Source organism: Haemaphysalis longicornis, unplaced genomic scaffold (assembly GCF_048455015.1).
Source record: "Haemaphysalis longicornis isolate Haplotype H1 unplaced genomic scaffold, Haemaphysalis longicornis Haplotype H1 scaffold_13, whole genome shotgun sequence".
Taxonomy (NCBI): domain Eukaryota; kingdom Metazoa; phylum Arthropoda; class Arachnida; order Ixodida; family Ixodidae; genus Haemaphysalis; species Haemaphysalis longicornis.
In genome coordinates, this window is record NW_027526233.1 from 81,891,661 (window position 1) to 81,916,316 (window position 24,656).

Genomic DNA, 24,656 nt, shown 5'->3' on the forward strand with positions numbered 1-24,656 from the left:
ACAGTCTCGAAATCAGTACGAATGTGGATTGAGTGGGATGGATAAGACTTTTTGACAGCAAGTAACACGCCACCGCCTTGACGCAAGGGGCGATAGCAGAGATAGATGTTAAGGCAGGTCGAAGATTTCACTATCATGAATACGTGTGTGAAATCATGTTTCAGTGAGTGCTCCGATAACTGCCCTAAGGTTGGTAATGACAGAAATAAGGGATTCCCGGTTGGTTGTGACACACTGATTCTTTGCTAAAATTAAGGAGACACATGGCATCGATGCACCGGCTACCCTCGCGTGTTCCTACTGGTCGGGCTGCCGGGCAGAGCAAACGCAGTCGTCAAAAGAGGTGCTGCGGAAGCAGAGTTTGGAAGCAGCGCAGTAGGCCGCAACCTTTTGATTTATTTTAAGCTATAAGACACAGTATTGTACATGAAGCACAGGTTGTCTACTTTAGTTTGTTATAGCGCAACTGGAAATGGGGAGAATCTGGGTGGCCTTTGCCGAATTCTAAAAGGTTTGCGGTCCTGTGTAGTTCTTCTCTTTGTCCTGCGTTTTTCAGCGCTTTTATTTAGTATGTCTCAATACCAACGTGCCCACTTGTCGGTGCTTCTAAAAGGTTCGTTCTAGCCTGCCTAGTTCTGGCTGAGAAATATTCTAATACTGGGACGTGTTTAGTTTTTATAACAGCTCGGGTGGAAAGAATGGCTTTCTTATTCTTGATACTGCGAAATTTAATGAGGACTGGACGAGATGTTTAGCTGGAAAAGGTGCCTATGCCTTGAACGCGATCGACATCGTTTATGGAAATGTTTATTCGCGTCGCACTTTATAGCGCAGCTAGCGTCTTCTCCTCGGAGTCTTGCCATGATTCTCGCGAGTCCGGGATGCCAAGAACGAGGATGTTATTTCGCCTTGACGTGAGCTCTAGGTCCTCCAGGCGAGATTGCAAGACGTCCTGCAGTGACATCAAGTGCTCTGCAGGGTCGCTGACAGCAGCCAGATCATCACCCATTAGCCCTATCGTTTTCGATTTTGATTTTAAACATTCAAGATGGCCGAAAATGTCAACTATCTTTGTTTCTACTGCCTGCTGGCAAGACTTTATTTCTCTGATATGTGTTTAAAGATCCGCTTGCTCTTTGGTTATGTCACTGTCCGTTCGTTTATGTCTTTGAGTATCTGGAGCGTTATGCTCATTTGCTGCGAGTTCGCATCCGAAGGTTCCTCGTGATCCGCGGCTCGGTTGCGAGGTTTAGAAGGGCCGGTCTCTACGTCGGCTGACGGAAGCAGCAATAGCGCGACATCAACGCTAACGAACAGTGTTTCACAAAACATTTGTGGCCATGGGAGCAGTATAAAAAAGCCATTGTTAGACCCCTGTGTGAAAAGTGAGAATTGATTACGCACCTGCGGTGCGTACAGAAGACTTGCATGTTTTCACGAATGCTGCTCCCATGCCCACTAAAGGCAAGCGTGTTTCGTGGCTTGTTTATATTCGTGCACCACAGTGCGGACGCCGTCACTTTGCCCGTGTTCCCGGTGAACGTTGAGTTGCTTAGTCGAAGGTTGATGCCGTCGCAGGCACGATTGCAGATATCCAGCACGGCATCGCGAGTTGACGCTTGTAAGGCCTACCCAGGCTGTATGCGCTAATGACGGAATGGCCTGACGAAAAAGATGGTCAGAAGAACCTGCGGGGCGTAGAGAAGAATTTGGGGCATGGTTTCACGAACGCTGCTCCCATGGCCACTAACTGTCATTTCATTGAGTAAAAGTTTGGCTGTGTGCTTACTAGAATAGAATAAACTTCTGTCACCTCCAGTGTTCTCGAAGAAATTCGACGGTTCAGACACAATCGCGCCAAAACATAAATGCTCGCCGAACAAACGCCATGTCATTTCACCAGCTGACACTTGCCTGTGGACATCACTTTGTTGGCCGCTGCTTCAGCGCTTGTGCATTGTTGGAATTCTTAGGGTAGCAGAAGTTCGCTCCAGTTAGCTTTATTTCTTTGGGAAAGCTGCGCCATTTTTGGTTACCTGGCAATATTTTGGTCAGAAGTAGAAAAATTGTAATGTTACGCGAACTTGCCTTCTAGTTTCGGAAAACTTGCTTTTGGAGGGAAGCTATAAAGTGCTACGAAAAGTAATGCTGGTACGGCCAAACTTGACATTTACCACATCAGGAGACAACCAGGCAGCTGGTACACGGACAACAAGGTAGAGAAAGGGACACACGCGAGCGTTGGAAACAACAGTTTTTGAAAGACACACACATATGTACATGCACAGTAGCCGCAACATACGGCTTGTTCATTAGCAGCTGAGACTGTGCTGCTGTGAATGTGCTGTGGAAGGTGATCTGACACATTCGTGTCCGGCCCTGTTAATTATATCTGTCAATATTTCTGCATAACGGTTACTAGAGAAATGAGTTAACCGAGAAATGAACGGTCCTGACACTGTACTTTCAAAGGGCGCAATCCCCCCTAAGTGGGCATGTGCCATGGTTGTGCGGCAGCCTAGCTAGTCGTCGAGGAAGAAGGCGCTCTTGTGGCGTAGCGTGTTCACGAGCTGAAAAACCTACATGCCTGTCTGAATTTGCCTTGCTAATTATCTGCAATTAGAAAATTATTCATTTATTACTTGTGAACAGGGGTTTGTTCGGCTCCGCAACCATCGCTGTTGGAGGTTAGCGGTAAATGCCTATTCACAAAGAACTTCCGGCCACCGAGTCCCCGTCCAGTTCACTGTCCTTAAAATGTGTCCCCACGACGTTACACTTGGTCTCGACTTTTTTGGAGGAACATGCTTCCCTCATACACTCCTCCTCGGGTGTACTCTGTTTAGAACTGCCTCTTTTGTCAATAGCAGGCGATGAACCAAAGCCACGATTTAATTGCGAAAGAAACATACGCCTGCCGGCAAAAACTGTGACATTGGTGCCCTTGTCATCACGACCGGCCGTAACTCCTGATGGTTACGTCGTTTCGCCGATACGCTCAGTGGTACTCGAGCGTGACGTCACTCTTTCCCACACTGTAGTGACAATTACTGATAATGTGATCAGCCTCCATTTTGGGAACTTTGGCCTGTAAACGCAAGTGCTGCCCCAGGCTGCTGCCCGAGCGCTGGTAACCCTTTCCCTTTCGACCGTGATCAATTGCCCCTCTGGCGGCGGACACAACATCAAACCATTTCAACGAGATCCCTGCGGATTTTAGGCAGGATGACGCGCTAGTGGACGTGATGGCCTCCGGACTTCCTGCTACAGAAGCTGGAGGGCTCTACCGCCTTTTAGAGTCCTATAAACACATTTTTGACTTGGGTGACCGCCCGCTGGGCCACGCTTCTGCTGTCAAGCACCAGATAAACACTGGTGATGCAAACCCAATCCGCAGGTGGCCGTATCGTGTGTCGCACGCTGAACGGCTCGTCATACAGCAGGAAGTCGTAAAGATGCTCGACAAGGTCATCATACAGCCTTCGTACAGCCCGTGGGTATCTCCCGTCGTACTGGTAAAAAAGAAGGGTGGCACCTGAAGGTTTTCTGTTGATTACCGACACATAAACAAAATAACAAAGAAAGACGTTTACCCTCTCCCGCGCATTCAAGATGCCGTTGATTGTCTGCATGGAGCCAAATATATTTTATGAATAGACCTACGATCAGGGTATTGCAAATATTACTGGAATAAAAAGACTGAGGGAAAACCTCACTTGTGACAGCCGACGGCATTTATAATTTTAAAGTGGTGCCTTTTGGCCTATGTAATGCCCCTGCTACTTTTGAAAGAATGATAGGCTCACTTTTGCACGGTTTAAAATGTCGAATTGCCTTTGTTATTCGGAGGACGTCATCATTTTCTAGCGCACCTTTCGCAGCCACATCTCCCGCCTCTCTAAAATTGTATCAGTTTTTCGTCGGGCCGATCTCCTGCTAAGCGCCAACAAATGTCGCTTCGGAGACCACCAACTCACTATCCTCGGCTACCTGATTCATTCGACGGGAGTTCGAGCCGACCCTGGTAAAATAAGTGACATCTACAATTTCCCTGTACCCCGCTCACCTAAAGACGTCCGTAGCTTAATTGGTTTATGGTCATACCTCCGCCCCTTCATCAAAACTTCTCCTAGCATCGCGCGCCCTCTTACCGATCTGCTTCAGAAGAACATGACGTTTATCTCGGGCCCCGACCAAACGCAAGCAATCTCCGCACTGATTGATCTCTTGATTTCAACGCCGATTTTGGCTCACTTGGATGCCTCTGCGCCCACTGAAATTCGTACCGACGCTAGTGACTACGGCATTGGAGTTGTATTGGCCCAACGCCAAGCAGGTGCTGATCGAGTGGTCGCGTACCTCTTTCGCCCTCAGAGCGCAATTACTCTATAAGTGAGCGCGAATGCCTTGCTCTAGTTTGGGCTTTCGGCGCATTCCGCCCCTACGTATATGGTAAGCACTTCACACACGTCGCTGACCGTGACGCACTGTGCAGCTTGGCCGCTGGGCGTTGCGCCTTCAGGAATGCTCTTTCTTGGTTGTTCACAAGTCCGGACGCCTACATACGGACGCCTACTGTTTGTCTGAAAACCCGGTCAGCCCCCCCGAACACTCGACGGACGATACTGACGCTTCTGTTCTAGCGGTCTCCGACTTCATGAGCATTGGTGAAGAACAGCGGTGGGACCCTTCTCTGCGCTCCATCATTGGCGGCGTTAACCTTGGTTCCGCCGACCCTGCCCTCCGCTCCTTCGAGATACACGATGGAGTCTTATATCGGCGCAACGTTCGCTAGGATGGTCGTGATAACCTGCTCGTCTTTCTGGAACACCCACGTCCGACTGGGCTGCACCAGCTTCATGACGCACCCATGGCCGCGTGCAACATCGTTTTTTTCTGGCCAAGACTCTACCGCTCTGTTTAGCGCTACGTGTGTGAATGTGAGCTGTGCCAACGCCGTAAGCCACCCTCAAAGCTACCAGAAGGCAGCGGCAACCACTTGAAATTCCCACTGAACCTTTGGTTCGGATGGGACTGGATTTACTTGTGCAGTTCTCTTTGTCCACATCCGGAAACAAAGGGATTGTTGCCGCTACTGAGTACGCTACCCGCTTTGCCATCATGCGTGCGGTACCCAGGAGCTGTGCACATGAAGTGGCCTATTTTGTCTTCTATTATGTCATTCTGAATCATGGCACTCCTTGGCAGCTTGCCACAGACCGCGGTCGAAATTTTCTATCCCAAGTCTTTGCTGACATACTTATCTGATGATCGACTCGCTACAAGGTGACTACAGCGTAACACCCACAAATAAATGGCCTTACTGAGCGGTTTAATAGAACCCTTACGGACAGGCTCGCCATGTACGAGTCTAGTGACCACAGCGACTGGAACATTGCACTGCCTTTCGTCACATTCGGGAACAATTCCTCGCATGACGACACTGCACGCTTCTTACCCTTTTACCTTCTCAAAGTGAGGGAACCGGCCATGCCTCTCGATAGCCTTTTGCCTCCTGCCACACACCCGTGCACCGAATATGCCCACGAAGCCATCGCGCGGGCCGACGAAGCACGTCAGCTTGCCCGTTCCCACCTCGCCGTTTCACAAGACAGCCAGAAGAACCGCTATGATGAAAATCACCGCGTTGTGCAATTTTCACCAGGGTTCCTAGTCTTACTACGGTGTCCGACTGGTCGTGTGGGACTTTCTGAGAAGCTGCTTTCCTGATATGCTGGCCCTTACAAAGTCAAGCTGCGGACGTTACGTATGAAATCGTCCCCTTCGTCCATTGCATGACATCGTCCACGTCAACCGCGTCAAACCCTACCACTCCCCTGATTCAACTTCCACATCGTAACTACAGAGCACCGAGCCGGTGCTTATCTTGTGGGGGAGCTATGCCGCATGGAGGTTATTAGAAAAATGAGCTAACCGAGAAATAAGCCGTCAACGGACTCGACTTTTAAAAGGCGCACTCCCCCTAAAGTTGGCATGTGCCATGGGTGTGCGGCAGCCTACCTAGCCGTCGGTAGAGAAGAAGACGCTCTGGTGGACTAGCCAGTGCATGAGCTGAAAGTTCTAGCTGCCGTTCTGGCTTTGCCTTGCGAATTATCTGCAAATAGGGAAATATTCGTTTATTACTTGTGAATAGGCGTTTTCCCTGCTCCGCAACAATATTCTCTCGTAGGACATCGTCACAGCATCTTTTAACACAACTGTTTCTTCAAACGATGGCACACACCCGTACGTGGAGGCGTGCTGTGCTACGAACCCGTGGCGCACGTTAATTTCGAGAACGTTATTAGTTTGCTTCCATGCTTCCGTAACCTATTTTTTACTGTGGTAGTCTTTCCAATGTACAGTTTTTTTGGAGCAAAGTGGAATTTTATAGACCACCCCTTCTACGAATTTACCTTAGGACGTCGTGTGCTTCATGCTGCGGCTTTTTTTATGGTTACCTTTCCGTAGCCCAATCTGCACAGCTTGAAAAGCTTGTTTTAGAAGAAAGCACTGATATCACGTCCGATTCTTGGGACTCTTTTTTAAGTTGTGCGATAGATCTTGCATGTACTGGATAAGCGCAACGTTCGCCGTGATGTTCACCCACTCTGCGCAGGACTGAGCCTGAACACGCAGTCTTGCGATTACCCCATCTGCAACCGAGGGAAGCAAATAAGCAGGGTAGCTAGCGCTCTTCAGGTTCCACCTGCCCGTAAAAGCGAGTGAGTGCTGGCAAGGTGCGGACATACCATTATGACTGCATTTTTTAAGCGTAGAGTGAATATACCTGTTTTAGTCTTCTTTGTTTTCGAAGTTGTAAGGTAAAACACTTTTCTTTGGCGCGCGGTTCATAGCGCCACGTGACACCATCGTACCGGAAATAAAACGGCCTATTTAATCTTTATCGGCCCACCACCAAAAGTTCGTATGTTAGGTCAAGGGGATGCAGGCATTCTCTAACTTGGGTCAGCTCATTCTCAAACTCGTGTTCCGGGCCAGCAGGTTCACATTTATTGACAGTCCCACAATCATTTAAAAATCGAAACACCCGCACGGTATTGCATCCTTCTAAACTTGTCGAGAGGATTCGGTAACAATATCCCAATAATACATCGTCTTACACAGCAGCTACGTAGCTATGCAGGTGCAATAGCGTTCAGTATAGCTCCCGTATTGAGAGATTAATTTCCGGCATCGTCTGACGGAAGCATCTCGGCAGGATTAGAAGCAGGCAACATCAAACGGGTGTTTCGTTTCGCACACAATTTTGTAATTGTCGCTAAATGCAAACATGCTGCCCCGGAGCAGGGATGGAAAAATTTTGCTGGCCCTGTTCCTAGAATATCTTCGTCCTCCAGTTAACGTATGAACTTCCGGTTGTGGGTAATTTAGGAAGTTACATATTAGCTTTAAGTTCCACCCTGATGGTGTCTGCTTGGGTTATAAACCGCGCGCCAAAAAACCTTCCACCTTACTACTCAGCGTCTCCTAAAGAGTTGAAAAGAGGTTTGATCACTACCGTTTTCAAGAATGCCCTCAAGAGATCACGTCCGCCCCTCATGTGCGCTAGAGTTTACGGCCACGCGCAACGCCAGCAGCGTGCTGGCTACACTGTAACTGTACTCTATTTCGGTGCAAAGGTTTACATGGAAGAGTGCATGTGAAGGCGTATCCTTGCGCGGAGTCTGCGAAGAGCAGGCAGAAGGTTACGGTTATGCCCTACATGCACCAATTACCTCACAACTTCAAAAAAGAGGTCCAACACTCAGGCGTGAGAGTAATCGTTTCTGCTAAAACGACCTTTTTATGACAGGCTTGTGCAACACGGAGGTCTTTCTGCGAAAAAGCTGCGGCACGAGGCACAGGATGGCCTGTATTGAGTGCCTATAAGGGCTGATCTATGTCGGATGGGCGGTGGGTCCGGGAGGTTTACAAATACATCACGCTGCAATGTCTAAAAGCCAAATGGGTGGCCCGGGCGCGGCGCCTCGCCGAACGCTACGGTCTAGCCCCAGTACACCTTGTCGAGGCCGCAGAGAAGGGCTGGCGGGAGAGGGTCCGGCAGCAAGTCAACAAGGTGGAAAAGGATAAGCGGCGGGAGGCAGCCGAGGCAAAACCACCTTTAGTCATGTACTGCGCTGGAAAAAAGAGGCATCGCGAAAGAGTTCTTTTACGAGAAGTCTACGGGCAGCGGCATACCGCTTGAAGCGCGTAGCGCCATGCTCCGAACCCGACAGCTCCGTGCGAAGTAACCCAAGGGGCTCGATACGACGTGCCCGAGCTGCGGGCTCGAGTGCCCGGGGCTGCGGCTTGACCGTCGGATGGCGCTGCCCACTCGCTGGCGATGGCGCTCGGTTTCCACGGGCGGGGAGAGCAAACTAGTTGGCAGGCGGTGGATGCAACAAAGAGAGGTTTAGAACTTTGGTGGGGGAATCGTGCTTCACAGACGCCTACTCCAACCCCAAGCGCTCAGGTGCTACGGGGGGAGCAAATTTGGGGTTCCGCAAAGGAATCTGGCCAGATCCAGGGCCCTTTTGGGGGTTCTCTGGTGATCACTTGTTATAAAAGAGAAGGCACAATTATCATCATCATCATCACCATCCCCTTTTCGGCGTCGTCGTCAAAGCTCCCGTCGGTGACGTAAACAGTCACACCGTAACTCCCAGAACAATGACTTGCCAGCCATACCGGCGACACCATCGTCACCGCCACCAGTACTGACACAGCAGGAATAAGTAACTCCACGTACTCTACCACGAGGGGGAACACTGCATCCGGATAGAGGCTAGAGGATTGTCGGTCTGATGGCCGGTCTCTGTGGTGGTTCGTACCTATATCCTCTGTTATGTGTGACAGCTTTAGAGTTAGCAAGCACAGTTCATTTCAGACTGAAGCCAATGAAACCAACCTATGCAACGTTCTTTGTATGTAGATCACACTAATTGCGCCATGTGACGGCAAGAGCTCGTGCAAGGTGCTTTCTAATCCCCTTCAGGCCCTCATTGGCATGCTGCGCCGGCGGATTCTGGTGAATATTGTGTGTTGAGGGCCAGAACATGGTGCCCAAAAACTTTTTGCTTTTGTTTGTACTACTGCATCTGCATAGAGTTGGGAAGCAATTATTGCAAGGAAATGTTAATTGGTGCTCCTCAGCTTTCTAATACTGATTACTACACCGAATTTCTCCAGTTTTACCGCACATTTGTGGACGAAAATTTAGCTGTATTTACTGCATACATTACAAACCAGGCGATAACGCAAGACGTAAAGGCCCTAAAGGCCAACATAGTATCAATTCTAGAGTCGTTCCGTTTGCAGCTTCTTAGAAATTTATAGTGAATGCGACATATCTTTCTCGCACTACCCTTTCAGCTTTTTTCTGTCTGAAAAGCTTGTTATTTAACAAACGAACCCGTACTTTGCTGTACAACAATGAAGTGGTGAAAGAAAATAGCTGCACCGGGCAATTCAAAATGACTGTTCTATGCAAGGTCAGTGATACAAACTGTGGTGGTATGCACAGTAGCCCTGCACCCCAACACTTAAAATAAGCTTTTGTAGGGAGAATAGAGAAGAAACTTGTAGCCGTTTAAAATACCTATAAAACACAGAAAAGATCTTTGAGTTCATAATGAATTTTGACAATTCTTATTGACAGAAATGAAAGATGGGTAAAACGCACGCCTTTGCATTATGTATCCGAGGCTCTACCAATAGGAGTGGCTGCTGTGTTATGGGCCAGTTCCCGGGGAACAATTTAAAATAAACATGTTTTACGCTTGGCCCTAGTAGTTAGTGCCATGCTTTGACATATTGGCGGGAAGGAAACCCCGTTCGTTTGTAAGCACTTGTGCCGTGACTCGATTGTCTACGGCGGTAATTCCCAACCATAAGGGGTCGTGGGCTCCTTCGGGCCAGGCGGCTAAAGCTGGCCCTCAAAAGTGTCTAAACATGGGTGCCGCCATGACGCCACGCTGTTGTTGCCAGATCAGTTGTTGAAAATACCGTTAACAACTTTTCGAAGCTCAAGCACATATTCAGGGCTCTAAACTAAACGTAGGAGCACATTTACTACGTATTGTATGAATTTTGAAGTTTTTTCAACGCATGCATGTTCGACGAACAAAAATAGAGGCAATATTAAGCGAGAACTAATGGGTCTGAGACGCGAAATTCAGTTTCCGTATTTTGCGAGGAGCGTCAATAATAAAGCTTCACACTGACACACCATGGTGTCGTGTCCTGTGTCACTTCGACGCTTGTGGAAACTACGTTATATACCCCCGTGCGCCCGTGCTGCAGCCTACACACTGACGACGATACGGATGAAGCCGCCGCCTGAGTTCAAGGATACAATTCCCTACATGCCTGCCAGTGGCTGCGGCCCATTTGACCTCGCTGTCAGGCGGTCATGTCTTGTTACGTGAGGTATTGCAGGGCAGATTGGCTCCCATTGAGTGATACGGTTCGTAAATTTAAAAATTGGGCGCTTATCTGGTCCTTTCGTTGCAAATCTCGACAAAAGACGATAGTGTTTGCCGACATTTGCCAAGTAAATGCCTACCTTCGCTTTCCCGCTCACCTCTCAGCTTGTTCCTCTTCCGTCGCGCTCCTGGCAAGGTAAACTCGCTAAATTTTTGCTCAAGTCGATTTAAATTTACCGCGTTCCACTGCTCTAGGCCGTGTGCCTCGATGCCAGCGCTGCTGTACGGCGGAGACGTGCGTGCATTGAGGCGCCCTACTTTAACGCTCACAGTACCACGTTTCCCGAGTCCACGTGCGTTCTAAGCAGAACGTGGAGCCTATCTAGTGGAACCTTTCGTAACGGTTGCCACTTGATTTCTCAAAATGCCACCAGAAGCTGTAGTGGCGCGGGCTACAGCAGGCGACGGCGGAGTGAATTTTTTTTCTGTCGTGGGTGTAGTATTTCATTTCGCAAAAATCAAGCATTTATGATTTTTATAAAAGCACACTGGAAATACCACTTGTGTATTTTTTTGTTCTCTTATATTTGCGTAATGTCTTGTTCTTGTTCAACAATATTGACAAGTATGAACATTACACCGGACCTATACGGACAGATTTAGCTGTGACTATATAAGACTATTGCGCCGGCCTTGATTTACGTTGGCCGGGTGGCTGAATCGGGTCACGGACAGCAGACAGACAGACATACGGATAGACCAACATTTCTGGGTTTAAGTACCCTATTGAAAATTCCATCAACCAACCATCAAGATTCATTGCTGGAAAAGTTGATTGCGTTTGATGGTCGCCTTCGAAAGCTTGATGTACGTAAGAAGCTGTAATGGAAGCTGCTGGAAGGAGACGCTGGAAGGTGCTGGCAGGCATGATGGCATGCCTGCCAGCACCTTTCAGCACTTTCCAGCACCTTCCTCCATGCTGGCAGGCTTGCGGCGCAATGGCGGCAGATGTTGGCTTGACGGCAAGCTTGACTGCTGAATTGATGATGGAAAGGCATTTTCTGAATGAATGACGGCAGAAAGCCAAAACTTATACGAGAGCGAGGCGCTTGTAATAACAGAAACATAGCGGTGGCATTGACCGTTGCGAGAAAATTACAAAAGCTGCCTTTTTGAAAAGGTGTTGCCGAAAACTTGGCACGCACGCTGCGCGATGACGGCAGATGTTCGCGTGACGGCAAGCTTGACTGCCGTATTGATGATTGAAAGGCAATTTCCGAACAAATGCTGGCAGCAAGCCAAAATTCATTCGATAGCGAAGGACTGATATAATAACAGAAACATAGCGGTGGCATTGGGAATTTCGAGAAGAAAAATCAATAACTGCATTTTTGATAAGGTGCTGCTGAAAACTTGGCATATTAGAGAAAAGCTACTTTGATTAGCGCTTCTTGTTTTTAAGCCAGAACTTGGAGGGCTGGTATGAAACTGTATGCCCTTTATTCGCCAGTTTTGGTGTAAGGATGGCAGTGCCGACCCTTACGTTGAAAACATGGGCAGCTTTTTTTCGCTGCGACAGGGTCAAACCGTACGTGTTGATTTTCGCTCCGCTGAGCCCGCGGACAGAACCGTCCGTGGCATGGCTTAAATTGTACGCGGCAGACTACGGGCCTAGCGCTTCGCCGATCCTCCTTACTTGTAATCAGCTGCCTTGAGACAGATCCAAGCACGGTATTATTACACAACATAATTTTAATTCCGGGCGCGCATGCCATTTCACTCTATGCCATTTTACTCATAACTACGTTGGCTTTCGTCGGGGACAACGGGGATGTGCGATATCTCTTTTAGGTTGAGATAGCTGGCTACACGGATCAAGGTGAGCCTCGTTTTGGAGACCGGTGCGTGCCCAACAAGCGGTATGACTGCCGGAATGGGTTATATACGAGAAGAAGTAAACATAACACACAATATTCGTGCATTCATGGGCGATTCAGATTCACAAACCAAATGAATGGCACTTGTTCGGGTGTAAATCCCGATTGTTGCGGTGGTGCAGTGGTGACACACTCGTCTTTTGTTACAAAGGTTGGTGGTTCGATCCTCCGGTGGTCTGTTTTTTTTTTTTGCTGACAGCACGATATGATTTTTTTAACGAAAAATGTGCCTGTTCTTGGTAGTTTTTAACCAAAAGTGATTTCCCCCAAAGTGGTGTGGGAGGTTTATTCCACAACTCAATCGCTCATATACAGGATAGCCCAACAAACTCAACTTTTTGCTGGGTATGGCAACCTGATCTTTCTATTTACATTGCTTTATGTGTCTATGTTCAAGCCAGAATTTGTTTCGACGCATTTTGTTCACTTCGCGCCGTGTATGAACTGCGTTACGAAAACACCAAGGCACAGCCGAAACCGAAACCCCGGCCTCAGTACTCCACTGCTCCATCCAGCAACATCGCCACGCCATCACGCCGTCGCATTCCTTTCTTACTGGCCGCCGAGACGGTGGAGTTGTACGCGCTTGTCGAGTGGCTTTGTTGTGGTTGTTTTGAAGACATCGGATTATTGTTTCGACGAAGATATGTCACCTGTGATTTAAGGTAAGTGACTAGTCAACTTTTTGCACTTTACTTGTGTATTTAACAGGGCAGGGCTTTTCTGTTCCGTGTTAGACGTTTGCGTCGTCGGTTAGCCCTAATGTTTTTTTACAGCGACTGATTTTGAGGGTTACGTAGATCTGCCTTTGGACCGCGGATATTGCGTGTGGGACTAGAAACAGTAGGGCTGTTCGATTTACAGTCCCGGACTCACCGCCGATTCCCTGAAAGCAGTCAGGCATTCGATTTTCTTGTGTATCCTTATGGCTTCGGGGAATCTTCGGACTCCGGCGGAATATCCGCGGTGGATTCGAGTCTGTAAATCGAAGAGCCCCATTGTTCGTGCCGTTTGTAGGCTTTTTGTTGAGCGAAGTAGGATGATACTGCTACGTTGGCTAAACGGTTTGTTGCTCGCAACAACCGATCGCCAATACGCGCGGTCGACCGCTCCAGGTTGAGTTCGCAAGTTTTTTTTTTGGGGGGTAGTTCTTTTTAAGGAATTGCAAATTGTTCTTCGCATCATTTTTCGTACCTGGACTGGAGTAGTACGCTTTAGGTAACTTTTAGCCCAGGCACTTAGCAGTCTACACTACACTGCAGGGATTGTCATTTTTCAAAGCGGTCACTCAGTAAAGTGCACTGGTACAAACAAGGATCGCTGCGTTCAGATTGAGGGTACGATGGCTGAAATTGGCGTCACACTCGCAAGCCCCGCATGTGCAGTGAATGTTTGAGTATTCCAATCGTTCGATAATCGCATATATGTTTGTGCATGTGTATCAGTAGCACCAAAAACGTTCATTCAACCCGACTTTGCTACCACGTCGAAACTACATGCGTATCGTGCGTCTGGTGCAGAGAAATAAGCAATGCTGGCCGCGCATGGGGAGCGTTTAAGCACTGCAACATTCACTACCGTCTCCGAATAATTCGCGGCCACGCGTGTTGCTCAGTTAAATTTTGTATTGGGCTCTCATTCTGTGGATGAGTGCACCCCGCACAAGAGCAAATGCTTCAAAAAAAAAGTGGGTCTCCTCTGGACTGGTTAAGGCCGAAGGTGTCTTTCTAGTAGCTTGTGTACATAATTGCACGGCAAAGAATACACTCTGTTAAAAACACGACTTGATGTAAATAAATATAGTTCTAGAAAATATGCCGCTAGAGAATAGATGGGAGAACAGCCTTTTCTAGATGGTTAGATCACACGGAAAGTTTTTTCTTAATTTTTCAGAAGAGGATAACCTCTTTCTCATCGCAATAATTTTTTAAGCACTGGCTATTGTCATTATTGGCAGTAATGCATTATTGTCATGTTTCAAATTTTGCGGTCTATACCAATGTGTGTCATTTTTGAAAATCGTTTCAATGGGTTTGATGTCAATGTGAGCACAACCTTAAATCTGGTTCCCTATGCTTCCCTAAGACATCGCGGCCATTATTAAGGACTAATAGATTCATGTTTTGAAGGAAAAAAATTGTAGCCATGATATTGATGGTACCAGCTGAAAACATGCACCGACACGTCATGTGGGCTTCAAGCACTGCGTGGGAAGGAGAATTGAACCTGGTTTAAGCTGCAATCACCTAGAAGAGACTTCAGAAACAAAAAAAATTGCTTCACTTGTATTGTTGTTCAGCAGTTCATCACAGCCTTTCCAGCCTCCTTTGGCAGAATTGTTGGGCTGTGTCTAGCGTTCTGTCTAGTCGGAACGGCAACTGTCACTAAAGTTCCGTCCGGAGGAAACACAACTCGCGTTGAGAGCTGTCTTTCTTGATTTTTACTCATCCGGCCAAACCGCTACTGCTCACCGACTAGCCAGAATCACTGATAATTATTAATCATTATTAATAATTACAGATGATCGGACTAACTCTAGCTCAATCTGGACAGATCTCCAAGCCACCACCCGACGCCCGCTTCACAATATTTCAGCGAGAGCAGTCGGTCTTGATTTTTACCTGACCGGCCAAACCGCTTCCGCTCACTGACTAGCCAGAGTCACTGTTAATTATTAATCACTGGTAATAATTAGAGGAGATCGGGTGTAAGTGGCGATGGCCACGTCGGCCTTGGCTCCAGCGAGCGGGAGCGGCTCGGCCGCTTGAGTAAAAAACCAAGACCGACTGCTCTCATCGCGTGAATTGTAAAGTGGGCGGGAAGTTTTGCTATTACAAAACCCTAACCACGGCCACACACACACACAAAAAAAAACGGTGCGAGAATCCAACCAGGGCCTACAACGTTCGTAGTCAGCCGCGGAACCACTACACAAAATCCCAGAATGAGAAATGGCGGCTAATCGGCTGGTTTTGATTTGGCGTTCAGTCTAGCATTCCGGCTGGACGGAACGCTAGGCACTGCCTAATTGTTAAGGCGACGTTATCATCATTTAGGTCTGCGCTTTGTCACAGAATCGTGGAGGCAATTTGCCGTATAGCAATGATAGAGCTCATCTCGGCACCTTTTTACGCATACATGAACTGGTCATAATGAACGGCATCTACTTCCAAAGAGAGAATTGAGCTAGAAGCTTGATCGTTGACATTGTCACTATGCTGTGATAGTCACTTCGGCCATCCTTACATCCAGGTAACGTGGTATTTTAACGTTCTCATATTTTCGTTTGGAGTGTGAAGAACACCTTGCTCGACACCTTAATATCGCATTTAGAACTTTGAAGGATTAAGGCTAATGCAACTTGCTTTTTGTTTGCCACTCACTTCTAACTTGCAGGCTACTGACTGTTACACCTTGCAGTGGAGATCAGCTGGCATGCCCTATTGGTGGATGGACCTATCTGGATGGACCTCTCATCAGATGTCACTGGCTGTTTTTCAGGTTGGTTGCAATAGATGAGCACCTAGTTCTATACAATTGTAGTGCAATGCTGTGACGTGCACTGTGAAATGCAGTTACCACAACTTGTCTAATTTGACCGAGAGTGCAGTGCTTTGATCTTCCAATAGCACTGTATATATAAGCATGTCAGCTTCTTCATTTCAGCAATTCATTGCTCTCCGAGTTTGGAATCATTGAGTTTGGATGTATTGTATTTAACGTCTTTTTGTATTGTTTAACATGAACCTTTGCTGCCATTGCACATTGGACTGCTGAAACACAAGCACGAAGATGGGAGTTCTTAGTAAAAAAGAGAACTAGGATGCACATGATGCAACATTTAGAAGTGACACAGCTGCTTGATATCCCCCTTTTGGTGCAGCCCGCCGAATGCTCTTCTCCGCCTGTGAGACCGATAGCTCTCTTTTCCTTCGCCGCGTCACCTGTGGTGCACGCTATCGGTGATGCGGTGGCGTCAATTTGGAAAGCGGCCACACAATCAGCCATCCGCGCTACAGTTCTTGGTTCGGCTGTTGTGTTATTGCGCTTTGTCATGCTTCACTTGAGACACCTTGCTGAACAGGCTGCAATCACATATTTGTGTGGAGTAGATGCATGGTCCTTAACATGGGATTGCACTATTCAGCTTGTTTTACTGGAATTTTCGATTCTGTAGCGTGTTCGTGACCTTTGGGCTTTTTCTGAAGGAACTTCGGGCTGCTGATGACGACAGGCGAAAATGTCAAGGTGGCGTGGGACAGCGTAATTTTTTCCAGGTTCGGCTCAATGTGCGATCAGCTTAGGAGCCAAACTGGGTGCACAAGTGACAACTTTTATTGGATCTTAAAGAGGGCCTTGAGAACAGAACAGTTCCTAACTTTCTGCATTCCATCCAACATACCCCCCTCTCTCTCTCTAGAAAATTTATTCTAAGGTTCTTAATGAGGTGGTTTGGTCAAATAAAAGGAACCGCGCTGGATGTAGCAAAACATGCTGATGCTGTAGTGTGTTGTCAACCGACATGCCTAAAAACATGGCGCTGTTTGTCTGGTGGCTGTCTGTGACAATACGGATAATGAAGAACCCCACCTCTTATACAGTTGAGCACACTAAAATTCAGGTTACGGAGCCGGTCATGCTTCATGTTCCCGGTAAAAAATACCCTAAGGGGATAACGTCAGCCGTGGAAAGCCCCCGCAGGACAAACCAAAGGAGCCTGCAGGCTATTTCAGTGGCACCGCCGGTTCAAGGTTCACAGCTTATATCAAGGGCGAAAATATGTCGACTTGGCAGCCATAAAGTACTTTTTCCTCTATTGACATTTCGTCAGTAATCAGGCTGCAGTATGGTTCTTTTAGTGACCGCAAGCTTTGTCCCTCCACTTGAAGCCGTTCCTTTATTAGGTTTACTACTCGAGTCTCTTGCAGAAGGTCCGACAAGATTTTTACTGTGCTTTGACACGGCAGCTTCAGCAGTTTTTTGCCCCTCACATGCTCGTATCCTTTACAAGAAGTCGCCTTCCACAACACTTTGCCGCAACGTGGGTTCCTGTCTAGTCAGCGCGCCTTATCACTATTGATAATCTCTTCCATGGAAAATTTGGCACACCCGTTCTCCTTGTGTGGCTTCCGAAAGGGACTTTAGTGCTTGCACAGCTCGGTTGTCCTCATAGTATTGAACTTTCTCTAAATTCATCACAAGTTTGCTGAAGTTTTTGCAAGCGTTCGTTTAGTCTGCACTTTCATCTCAAGACTGTGTGCGTTTCTTTTCGTCGCTTCAATGCAGCCAACTAGGTTAATGTCATCTGGCCTTCTTCACTTTTCAATTTAACGTGTTCCTAACCTTCAACACACTCGCCTGAAGCTACATTTTCTTGCGCCTGGTATTCGCTGGCTGCACTTTGAGCGTAGAATTCTTCTAGACGAGGGTGTTTTGCTTCTTTCCCACCTGCTGCTAACGCATGTTCTCTTGAAATTCTCGGTTGCATGCATGAACGCTTGCATCTTACTAAAATTCTTTCCCGGGAAAGGCATTGCCACCATGCGATGCCTTTTAGAGCAGTGCCGGTCAAGAGCACCCTTCCATGACCTGAAGGGAGTCCTAGCAGGATGGTTTCCACTTAATTTGTTGAAAATGTTCTTTTTCTGCAGGCTTTCTATTTTTATGGCAAAGAGGAATGGCAGAAGCAAGGGACCACATCGGAGTGACCATCTCAGAATGTTTAAGGAGGTATGTGAAATGTGAATATACATTTGTTTTGAGTTGAGCTGGATTGTATAAGCTTTAGTGTGTAACTCAGTTTTTTTTCTTTTCAGCTGCCCACCTGTTCGAAGACAGTCACCATATTTGATATTTAATGATAATATATTCAACGTTAAAACCAAGTTTGTTTTGTGTAATATTTTTAAGCACCCCAGCACACACCTCTAAGCTCTCATAAAATGGTTGATAAGTTTTGAGAGCATTGTAGCAGGATAGCAGAAAAATGATCACGACATGAATGGACAGAGCAAAACGCATAGGCAAGCTTACTTATTTGCTGCGAATCTTACTTCGTAAATTTATTCGCAAGAAATGAAACCAGTTTTTAATTAGCATTGCATACCACTTTTCCTTTTCATGTCGTCATCATTTTTCTGCAATTTCGCATATCTGCCGTAATACCGTCACTCAACCTGCCAGCATCGACGCTACCATTGCCGTCAGCTACCCACGCATGCCGTCAGCTACCGCCGTACCGAAGTCTACCAGCATGCCCTCATCCATCACCCTGCCAGCATGCAGTAATCTGCCGTCATGCCATCATTAATGCCATTACCATAATCAACCATGTTGATGTTTGATGGATTCCATCAACTCCACATTTTCAATAGGGTAGCCCAACAAATACTATCGTCTTTAAAACAAACAAGCGTCCGAAAGACTTTATGATCTCTAGCGTAAAACTATGTTCTTGTTTACGCGAGCTGTAATACTCTTCTTAAAAGCTGTTTTGTTTGAGTCAGAAATGAAACAAGCACCAACTGATAGTAATATATTAATTTTATTTGCACAATAGGATGGTTTTCTCGAGGAGGAAAAGGCGAGGCAGAAAGGTACAAGTTTTAGATTGATGCATGCTCCTTCGATCACTGAAACACGCAATCAAAACTTTTTAAAGATAAGATAGTGCCCTCATATGCACTCCTGTTCAGGATTTGCATGACACATTACCGATGCTCAATGAATCAACGTAGTTACATTTTTTAGGTATACTTGCACTTCCACTTTTATACGGCCCACGTATATACCTGCTTAGAGAAAGAAGCAGAGGAGTATAATTACTTCATGCGAGCCTCACGTGCTGATGTCTGGGCACCAGCCTCATGGGGGTTAAAAGAAAAGTCCTTCCATGTGCGCCTTCGCATATTAAGGGAAACGGCCTCTTCCGTTCGCGCCCGGTTTTGCCTTAAATTACCCTGCAACACTCTTCGTTCTGCGCGAGTAAACCTGCGCGACGTTTAGATGACACTGCCAGGAACACCGAGCCAAATATTACACGTGCACGTGAAGCGGTAAGTGCGCAAATCGCCATGAAAGACGCGGAAAACCCAACCGCGCTCTCTTCAGTTCTCCTCATTATGCACCCCTGACATGGCCTCTACGACGTCATTCAGCCCATGGCTGTGCTGGCTGTCTTATTGGCTGTCGCTGGTCAACTTCGTGTCTAATGGCTGGCATTTCCTGTGACGATCCGCTGTCGTCAGCCCTGTGTATCACCCTCTTCTATGTCTTAACCTGACCACATAGTTTTGGTGTTTCTTTTGTTTTGAGTGCGCGCGGAGTTTGAGGGACGAACTAAATATTCCGCTTTCAACGAACCCACTCGACAACAAACGTTTACTGCTTCTAAAACGACCTACCTTACTGAGCGCTTACTTGCGAGCAGGCCGCCATGCCTGCTTTGATGTGGCTCCAGACCCGAAATAGACCTCTCCACGTTGCTGAGAAAAGGACAAATCTCCCCGGCCTGTGACATATCGAAGGGCACCGAACCGTACGCCGCGAGCCGTACCCCTTCTCCGGGTGAGAGCGCGCAGCTTTTGTCGGGTTGTCCGCGGTTGAGTTGAGAGGGAACAATTTTTCGCGATTTTTATCGCGCGCAGTTTCAGTGATAGTGAACGGATTTTCATTAGTCTTGCGCGAGGAGATTGCTGGGACAATAGACTTTACCCGAAGATACATTCCGAGTAGTCGATGGCACGTGTTTCAGGGCCCGCCCCTTTAAATGCCTGCAGTTCTGGCCAGAAAGCTAAGTCTTTCTATAGAAACCATCTTCGAAGCATCTTGTGCTAACGTACATACGCGCATTCCCAAGTCGCGATGGCCTTGTCGTGTATTTGGGCAAGGCGAAGCCGACCAAGGATAGAACTCTTCGTTCACAAAGAAATGAAGTTGAGAGCACCTATAATTTAGTTATTGCACCTTGTCAGTTATATCATAGTGGTTAATGTTGAACCAACTGCGAAATATTAACCATAAAAGTATCCGTTAACTATGTACTTAGCATGAAACAATGATAATTCATTAGTGTGAAGCATTGAGATCTAATATGTATTGCATGTAGCGGTCATTAAGAGAGCGGACAATAAATTAAAGTCTGAATTTGTTGATTTGGGGCAATTATATCTTCGCTTATCGGTTAAGCCAGGACCGCCCGGAGACGTTCTTCAGCTATATACATCCGTTAGAAGGGACGAATAATAAACCATCTGCCTCGCATTCCGATACACGTAGCACACCATTCTCATTTATGCCAACGTTAAACCGGTCACCCCATAGATGCCGTGTAAGACCTTGAAGAATTTACACACGTCCATTCCAGCGTGCTCAGAGCAAAAAGAACGATGGCGAAGTTTCACTACCAGAGCGGGATACCAGTTATGCTGCAGCTGAATGTGTAAGTTTCGGCTAATGCTCGTTCTGGTTGAAGTTTCAGCATTGTTATTTTCATCAAAAATAATAGGGGCATAATAATGCTATCAGTCCCTATGTATCATGTACTTAACACCACAGAGCACAAACTGTGTTGACATTCGGGCAAAGAAACAAATACCAATTTTACATTGACAGCCAGAGACGGGCGACCTATACTCAGTAGGAACAAGTTTGAAATACGAGCCAAATCTTGAAATAAAAAGCTTTGTTTATTGTGTGAACATTGTGATTTGATCTATGGTCTCAGCGGGATCGTGTTCATGCTGCTGTTTTTTAACAGCCCCCACACAGAATAAAACGGCGCAAACAAGGGTCTCACACTCACAGCAGTGAGCGAGCTCGAGTCACGAAGGGTAGCCCGCAAGGACCGGAACACCATAGGGGATGCAATAAATTGTCATGTCGCACTGCCATTGTAAAGAAACAAGTCCTTTCCCACTTTTCTTAATTATTCCTAATCATTTCTGAATAGAATATGGCGGCAAGATTCAAGAAGCATATTGATACCGATATCTAAGAATAATAAAATCAGGAATACTGCTTTAGAAATATCACATATTTCAAGGGGCGAGGTGCATTCACGGAGAGAACTCTCACCTTCCATATAAGAAATAAAAATAAATCAACGAAGAAACTCGGGAATGGGCGGGGCGCAGTCCAAAGGACCACGGGCAGCATGTTGGAAACCTCTGACGTTTACACTGGTAGCATGAAGCGGTGCAAAAATGGCGGTGAGCCAAATCACAACGCTCACAAATCGAACAATGAGCTCTCTATATCTGGGGCGGCAACCTGTCGTAGCTTAGTCGCAGTACACATCCCTGGTTTACAGCCAGAATGTTCAGCACGTAAAGTACGCATCAGGCTTGCCTAGGGCAAGGATCGCATGGCTCCGAAGCGTGCTGGCTACATCTGCTGGTAGCTCCTGGCTTCGAAATATGTTGCCAGGGCTTGTCGGAAGGCTTGTTAGGATCTCGAAGAAGCTTGCACCAGTCGTCGTTCCGCATAGGCAACACTAATTTGGCGACGCGACCCTCCAAATCCCCGCTTGCCTACCACAGTGCAACACGTGAGAGTTGACAGCCAATTTAAACGCGTCACTCGACGTGGTACCCAATCACCGCAGGCGGTTACGTATTTGCACCAAACGACCTGCGCTAACGTTCTGAATCTGACGTCTACCAAAAAGAAAAATATGAAACAAAAATACCCCGGAGCGCTTTCGATCAAACCGCTTGTGCGATTACCTAACTGCGGAGAGACCAATTACGTGCTATCTCCCGCGTCCCCGCTTTTCGTTTGCACTGTAGAACAGAAGCGCACCTTCCGGGTGGTGGTGTCTGCAAGCTTGCGTGGCCCCTTGGTATACGACGACCGGCCCGCACCTGCGTGAAATCGGCGCACTAGCAATGGCAAGCTATCTCCAAAACACGAGCGATCAGCAGATGGCGCCAGCATGCTTCCCTGCCACACGCTCGCTTGCCCAGACAGGCTTGACACGGGGGTGCTGCTTTGGGCCTGTTGGTATGACATGACGGAACCTTGAAGCGCTAGGACACAGGGACCAGCGAGTGGGACACACAAGGCGCTATGTTAACAGGCCTGCATGAGGTATTGAATAATACATATCCTTTATGTCGATGGAAAAGGCATTAATTCCCTTGTTCAAGGGCAACGCGAAAAAATTAATAACCTTTTTACAATGTAAGGGTGATCTACCGGCAACATGCTCAACTCTTCTTGCAAAAACAAGGCAATGGGTTTAATCCACGTTCCATTTCCTCGAACACCCTTCGTCTTTATACACAAGTACTTCTGTTATTTTGTCCCCTGTAATTTCGAGGCTGAATTACCAAGGATCTTGTTGTAACAAGAATGTTTGTCACACCAAGTGTACACTTCAAACGTATGTTACTACATTTCCATACGAAGGCGCAAGGCTTCTCATAGTAGGAGAAAGTCACACAGCCTAACGTTCCTGCTAACACTAACAGCGAAAGTACGGTTACCGAAAGTGCCGTGGTAGGATTTACCATAATGAAGTCAGAAATGAGGTTTTCTTTCTCCTTCCTTTTTCTGTTTGCCGGGAGCAATACATTCGGGTTCCTGGTGATGAACAAGGCCATTTTTATTGTTTGGCAAAGGTGAGACTAGCCTTGGAAAAAAGTTGGTTAGCTCTATTATTGGGGCTTGTGAAATCTGAAAAGGACGCCGTCTACACTCTGAAAGTGCCTCAATTGACACACAAAAAACTGGAAACATACAAAATACCGTAAGAATATCGCTAGCAATTGTAAAACCACTTAAGGTAAGAAGAGTTATACGTCACAACATCGGCGTGTGTTCCTCTTTGCAACTGTATGTTGTCCTAAATACGTCCAATCTAATTTCCGCTCAACATTACGCTCCGCTCCGTCGCCAAGATTGAACATTGCCATCAAATTTAGGAGTTTGCAAATTGTGTGCTTTTATCAACATCTTGGCCCTAAATTCATAAACCTTTTGCCGGGCTTATAAATAAGAAAAGAGGCAAACACCCTGGCCAAAATGTCAGCATTTAAGTATTCCAAGAAAGGCTATTGCCTTAAAAGAGGCTGAGCAAACCATGTTAGCAAGAAGAACAAATGCGGAAAATGTCCTGGCGATATTCGAGCGCTTGAATTATTGTGTTATCGCAGTTTTTCGATTGCAACGCCGCCACGCGGTAGCCAGGCATCGAATGAAATGCAGCGCTCTATCGCCCAATCTACTGCGCAGGCCACGGTAGGCAGACTTGGACTCGAATGCACCTCTGCAATTCCAGCGTTGATAATGCTTGTTTGTCAAGCAACAATCATGCAGCTAAGCACCAAGGTGCTAATACTACAATTGAAGCAGACAATTCTTCTAAAGCGGAAAATACGGAGCTTGTGGTTATCCCTATACAGCCATCAGGGCGTAGAGACTTCGCTATCAGAGATGCAAATTTACCGACCATCGCAGCTTGCAGTTCTGCTACTACCCTATGCGGGAATTGAATGCTCACCATTAGGCAATGCCGAAAACCTCCGCAATAAAAATTGTATCAAAACAGCATGCTCTTACACTTACGCTCGGGTCTATGCGGAAATACCTTAGAAACGTGTAAACGTACCGGGGATATGAAATATTCTACCGCTGTAGCAGCACCAGCATCTGCCTGCTCTTCATTCCGAACACATTTTACTTTCTTGAAAGATGCGTAGTCCGTGATGGTTTTAACAAGGAAGACTCCGACACGCCTTCACTACAGATGAACATTTTAGAAGCAAGAAAAGGAGCTTGCTGTGCAAAGAAACACCTAGTCGTTCACGCCATACGCCATGACACGACACAACCGCTATTTGCAATTAAAGGCGTTATGCGATCAGCGGACGAAATTTTAATGTATCAAAATTTGGACACCAAATCAAATGCCCAAGTGAAAACTTTTTGTTTGTGTTAGAACGCGGCACTCTGCTGCAACATCAGCTTTACCTGCATGTAATTACAGCGCAATGCATGACAAAATGCCCTTTTCCTTCCGATTACTGTGCCCTCCAGGACACTGGAAGAAATTTCGAAGAAAATTCAGGGATGTACGTACGACTAACAAATTCTAAAGCGTAATCAAACTCCAACTGGGTGTAACAACTCTGAAACGGGATATTCGATTGTGTTAGTGTGAAGTCTGTGAAACAACTTCAAGTCAGCGCAAATAATACAATCAACAGCCTTGCTCTCACTGTAGTGCTTCTTTCCTTTTTTTATTGTTACCGGGAGGGACCAAATCAGTGCTGATAAAAAGCATATCTGA

General features: G+C 46.9%; 1 long non-coding RNA gene across 1 annotated transcript; it reads left to right on the top strand.

Annotated features, from left to right (window-relative positions):
* The first annotated feature begins 15,749 nt into the window (after nt 1-15,749).
* Nucleotides 15,750-18,236, top strand: LOC144164120 (uncharacterized). The gene is made up of 3 exons (XR_013321063.1): nt 15,750-15,865; nt 18,016-18,094; nt 18,181-18,236. It is a non-coding gene; the product is annotated as an uncharacterized LOC144164120 (long non-coding RNA).
* The last annotated feature ends 6,420 nt before the right edge of the window (nt 18,237-24,656 follow it).